The following is a 6,439-nucleotide window of genomic DNA, read 5'->3' as shown; positions in this document are numbered from 1 at the left end:
CTCCTCCTCCTCCTCCTCCTCCTCCTCCTCCTCTTTCTCTTCCTTCTCCTCCTTCCCTTTCTTCCTATTCTACTTCTGAGCAATTTTTAACCCTCTCTGCACTCTGGCATTTACTCCTACTCTAGAGTCTCTAGAGAATTGAATGATCTGAAACTGGCAAAAGTTATGCCTCTCCTGGAGCACAAGACAATCATATTTAGCTTCTCTAGACAAACTGAAGAAGCCACACATCCCATAACTGGGGTTAAAACCAAAAACATGCTCACATAACATAACTGCATTTTAAAGAAACCAAAATTGTCACTACAGTGCTTGGTGTGGATGTATAAGGATCTAGTTTCAGATTCCTAGAATCCATGTTAAAAGCCTGTGTAGTAGCCTATGTCTGCAATTCCAGTTTTTCTATAGTGGGGTAGGAGACATGATGGCAGAATCCCTGGATGATTGCGGATAAGCTAGACTGGCATGCTCAGCAGTGAACAGCAAGAGCCCTGTTTGAGACAAGGTGACAGTTAAAGAGCAAGGACTGGCTCCTGAGGTTGTCCTCTGATCTCCATGCATGTGTATACGCACACTCACACACATGTTCCTGCACAGATCATGTACACCCAACATACACATACAAAGATTAAACAGAGGGTTCATGGTGACACCCACAAAAAAATAGGAGATGAATGCATCCTAGTCTAACAGATGTTAACTTATTATCCAATAAATACATTACATAATTTACTATGATTGAAAGATTCAAAAAAGAAAATTAATAAAAAATTATGTTTTTTTATCATGATATACTAATATATTTAGGAATTCTAATTCATATAAACTAAGTAAATTTTAAAAAAAATAAGTAAATTGGTTTGAGATCTCTGATACACGTGGACTACGGTTTTAAGTTCACTTTCCTTCATGAAGTTGCTTGAAAATGGAAGAAGTTCATTTTCTCTCAGGTGTCTCTTTAAGGCAAGTCTGCTCAGGAGAGCACAAGGGCCTCCATCTGCAGCCAGGAGGTGGAGCTGATCCTCAGTCCTCTGTGTACCTTCCTTGCCAGAGGAGAGCTTGCCTCCAGGGAGTGCTCTGACCCCAGAACTCAGGTGAGATCACCATTTTATCTCAGGTGTCTCTCTAAGGCAGGTCCACTTAGGAGAGAGCACAGACTGCAGAAGCAACAGAGCTTCTGGGACAGGATTCTAATGGCTTACATCTGCAGCCAGGAGGTGGGGCTATTCCACAGCCTCTGCAATCTTCTTGCCAGGAGAGAGCGGGTCTCCTAGAAGTCCTGAGACAGGCTTACAGACTCACAGGAGGAACAAACTCCAGCCAGAGACAGCTGGAATATTTAACACCAGAGATTACCAGATGGCAAAAGGCAAATGTAAGAATCTTACCAACAGAAACCAAGACCACTTGGCATCATCAGAACCCAGTACTCCCACCACAGCGAGTCCTGGATACACCAACACACTGGAAAAGCAAGATTTGGATTTAAAATCATATCTCATGATGCTGGTTGAGGATTTTTAGAAGGACATTATTACCTCCTTTAAAGAAATACAGGGGAACACAGCTAAACAGGTAGAAGTCCTTAAAGAGGAAACACAAAAACCCCTTAAAGAATTACAGGAAAATACAACCAAAAAGGTGAAGGAATTGAACAAAAGCATCCAAGATCTAAAAATGGAAGTAGAAACAATAAGTAAAACACAAAGGGAGATAACTCTGGAGATAGAAAACCTGGGAAAGAAATCAAGAGCCATAAATTCAAGCATCACCAACAGAATACAAGAGATAGAAGAGAGAATCTCAGGAGCAGAAGATTCCATAGAAAACATGGACACAACAATCAAAGAAAATGCAAAATGCAAAACAATCCTAACTCAAAAAAATCCAAGAATCTAGACACAGTGAGAAGACCAAACCTAAGGATAACAGGTATAGATGAGAATGAAGAGTTTCAACTTAAAAGGCAAGTAAATATCTTCAACAAAATTATAGAAAACTTCCCTAACCTAAAGAAATATATGCCCTTGAACAAACAGGAAGCCCACAGAACTCCAAATAGTTTGAACCAGAAAAGAAATTCCTCCTGATTATATAATAATCATATATAGAAAATGTGGTACATTTTCACAATGAAGTACTACTCAGCAATTAAAAACAATGAATTTATGAAATTCTTAGGCAAATGGATGGATCTGGAGGATATCATCTTGAGTGAGGTAACCCAATCACAAAAGAACACACATGATATGCACTCACTAATAAGTGGATATTAGCCCAGAAGCTCAGAATACCCAAGATACAATGCGCAAAACACATGAAACTCAAGAAGAAGGAAGACCAAAGTGTAGATACTTTGATCCTTCTTAGAAGGGGGAATAAAATACCCATGGAAGGAGTTACAAAGTTCAGAGCAGAGACCAAAGGAATGCCCATCCAGAAACTGCCCCACCTGGGGATCCGTCCCATAAACAACCACCAAACCCAGACACTATGGCGGATGCCAACAAGAGCTTGTTGACAGAAGGCTGATATAACTGTCTCCTGAGAGGCTCTGCCAGTGCCTGACAAACACAGAAGTGGATGCTCACACCCATCCATTGGCAGAAGCACAGTGTCCCCAGTGAAGAAGCTAGTGAAAGTTCTCAAGGAGCTAAAGGGGTTTGCAGCCCCATAGGAGGAACAACAATATGAACTAACCAGTAACCCCAGAACTCCCCGGGACTAAACCACCAATCAAAGAAAACATATGGTGGGACTTATAGTCTAGCTTCATATGTAGCAGAGGATGGCCTAGTTGGTCATCAATGTGAGGAGAGGCCCTTGGTCCTGTGAAGGTTCTGTGCTCCAGTATAGAGGAATGCCAGGCCAAGAATCAGGAGTTGGGGAGTTGGCGAGTTGGGGAGCAGGGTGTGGTGGTGAAGAGGATAGGAGATTTTCAGAGGGAATAACATTTGAAATGTAAATAAAGAAAATAATAAAAAATAAAATAAAATAAAACAATTCACTTTTAAAGAAAAATAAATGATAAGAAAATGAAACAAGTTTTGGATGTAACAATTATGTCTCATGTCTCTTAAAGGAAAAAGTAAAGAAACAGTATTTGTACTGCTAGAAGTGTGACAGGGAAAGAATTTCATACATCAGCTTGTGGAACTTCATGGAACAAGAGTAATGGTGTTGTTATTGCAGGATCAATGGAAAATAGATGTAGACGAGGTGGGGACCTAAACAGTTTGCCCAGTCACCTGATTCTGCTTCTCAGTTTCTTTAGTCTAGGACTGTGCAGGAACAGGAGACAAGGTGGTTAAAATTAGCTCCACCTCAGGGCCTCATCACATCATCACATGTTGGTTATTCTGGGGACTCTGTTCCACTATTTCAGATCACTTTTCAGCTTAGTAGGAAAATGAACATCACCTGTCTAGAGCCCTGACTGCTGGATTTCTGGATTCAATATTGATTGAAATATGATTGGGGTGAATACTATTTTCACAAGTGTTCAGAAAATATTTCTTCCTTCCAAGAAGGCAAGATCCAGAGGAATAAGTGTACTAAATGTTAATGAAGATAAGATACATAAATTGTATGATGAACCATACTGATCCTTTGTGGAGTAGCCTCAGAGTCTTGCAGTAGGTGCTGGACCTGGGCTATAGAGAACCACATTGCATCACTCTCGGTGTTGGGGGGTTTCAAGTAGTAAAGCTGTTCGTCTGAGATGAATTGTCCAAAGTGAAGGGTTTACTAGATTGGGACGATGTTTATACAGGTTTTGTCCCCAGAACAATTAGTTGTGTGATAAGGTGATGGAGTCAGTTTCTAGATACTGAGGATGAGGTTGATTTCTAACATGGTCTTCAATGGCTGAGCCAAACCTTCCACTTGAGTTTTTCAGTGGCTGACATCTGGTCCACCTATTCTTTGTGACTAGCTCCTTTTCCTTTCTTGCCCAGGCTCCAGGTTCCTTGAGTTGACATTGTCACTGTTATTAGATTTTATGATGGTTCAATATTATAAAACAGACTCAATATGGTGATGGTACCTGGCCCAAACCATCACAACAGAGGAGTCTTACCAGAATGCACACCTGGATTCGAGGTTTTCAGGAGGTAGACTTACTCCTGAGCAGAACTTCAGTCTACTCTGCCTCACCACCAGGCTTGTCTTTATGATAAAGCTGTACATCCTCTCTGACAGGGGATCTGCCCTGTGGATACAACAATGTGCATCTTACCCCTCTCTCCAGCACCACCATACCAACACTCCCCTAGGTTCCAACTTAGTTTGCTTATGTTTTTTTTTTTTAATTCTCTTGTCACCCTGTATCTTTGTTAGGGTTTCTGTCTCTGTGAAGAGAAACCATGACCACAACAACTCTCATAAAGGAAAACTTTTAATTAGGGCTTGCTTATGGTTTCAGAGGTTTAGTCCATTATCATCATGGCAGGAAAGATGGTAGCATGCAGGCAGACATGGTTCTAGAGTAGCTGAGAATTCTGCATCTTGATCCTCAGGTAGCAGAAGGAGATTAACTTGAGTTTCACTGGGCATAGCTTGAGCATGTAACACCTCAAAACCTACCTCCACAGTAACTTCCAACAAAGTCACAACTACTCCAGGAAGGCCACACTTCCTAGTAGCTCTACTCCCTGTGGCCAAGCAATCAAATACTTAGAGTCCATTCCTTTTTAAGCCACCACACCCTATCACCCTATCACCTCCTATGTGACTTTTGATGTTCTTCCAATCTTTCTCACTTGGGAATAGAGTGCATTCTTCATTGTCAGACTCTTCCTATTCATCATGTCACAAGTAGGTGGCTTCTAATTTTCTACTGTAGACTGTCTCAGACTTAAACTTTCACATCCTAGATATGCTATCCCTGTTAAAGAATAGATGATACTGGCATCTGTAATTAGTCTGGCAAATAAATGAGCTTAAATTACACACACACAGACACACACACACACACACACACACACACACATACACACACACACAAATATGTGCAAATAAGTACAAATACGGTTTAAAGGGGAATAATAGCACACATATGTTATAAAAATCTCAGTAATGTAGAAGTTTTACATAGAGTTATAGGAAGCTTTTAATGAATAAAGCACACAGAAGTAAATTTTTATGTACTAGGGTGTTTATAATCAAATGGTTATTTATAAATTTTTCATATTTTTTACATTCAGAGCAAGTGGACATTCTTAGAAATGGATCTATTATAGGAAATTTAAAATACTAAATTTAAAATACTAAGCTATTTTTGTTTTATTGTAATAAATGTTTAACATTTTTGTTAAAATTTTTAGATCTTAAATAGTTTTAAGGATTAATTAAGTTTCTGTTTATGCTGAAATATTTATTTATTTATTCACTTTAGATCCCAATATCACCTTGCCCTCTCTTCCCAGTACCCCTCACACAGAACCTACCCTTTCCCCTTCTCCCTTTGAAAAGGTACCCCCTCTAGTATCACATAACCACGACATGCTACACACCTCCCTCCCCTGGGCACAGCAATTCACTACAGTACTAGGCTCATCCTCTCCCACTGAGGCCAGACAAGGCAGTCTGTTTAGACAGGTAGGCAACTGATTCAGGGACAGCCACCCCACTCCTGTTTTGAGGGGACCCACATGAAGCCCAAAGTGCTCATGTGCTACATATGTGGAAGAGACCTAGGTTCAGCCCATACTCACTCTTTGGTTGGTGATTCAGTCAATGGGAGTCCCACAAAGTCTAGACTAGTTGAATCGATTGGTCTTCCTGTGGAGTCCCTGCCCTCTCTGAATCCCTCAACCCTTCCTCCAACTATTTCATGAGACTCCCTGAACTCCATCTAACGTTCAGCTGTGGATCTATGCATCTCATTCCATTGGTAGCTGGGTGGAGCCTCTCAGAGGATAGGCTCCTGTCTTCAAGCATAACACAATATTATTAATACTGTCAAGGACTGGTTCTTGCCCATTGTGTGGGTCTCAATTTGGGGCAGTTATAGATTGGATATTCCCTCTGTCTGGTCTATCTTTGTTTCTGAATATCTTGTAGGCAGGACACATTTTGGATGGAAGGTTTTGTGAGTGGGTTGATATGGTGAAAATACTTTTCATCGTCATTTCTATATATCTGATTAAATTTTAAAATTTAAAATGCTCTACAAACTGATATTAGCCCAGATAAATTCTCTACTAAACATTTTCCAAGGGGCATATTTCTATTTTATTCTCTAGCACTATCTGCACCCTGTACCTGAGTTGTCCCAACTGAACTGACACCTGTCACAGTGCGGAACGTGTACAATTACATACTGTGTGGTTCAAAATGCGGTCCCTCTCTCCAGGGAGGAGTTCTAGTATATCATAAATCTTTCTCCTGGGTACAAAGTTTGTCATCTGGTTGCCACTATAACCTCAGCCCTTTCCCT

The sequence above is a fragment of the Mus pahari genome, chromosome 16 (genome assembly GCF_900095145.1).
Source record: "Mus pahari chromosome 16, PAHARI_EIJ_v1.1, whole genome shotgun sequence".
Taxonomy (NCBI): domain Eukaryota; kingdom Metazoa; phylum Chordata; class Mammalia; order Rodentia; family Muridae; genus Mus; species Mus pahari.
This window is presented reverse-complemented; position numbering follows the sequence as displayed.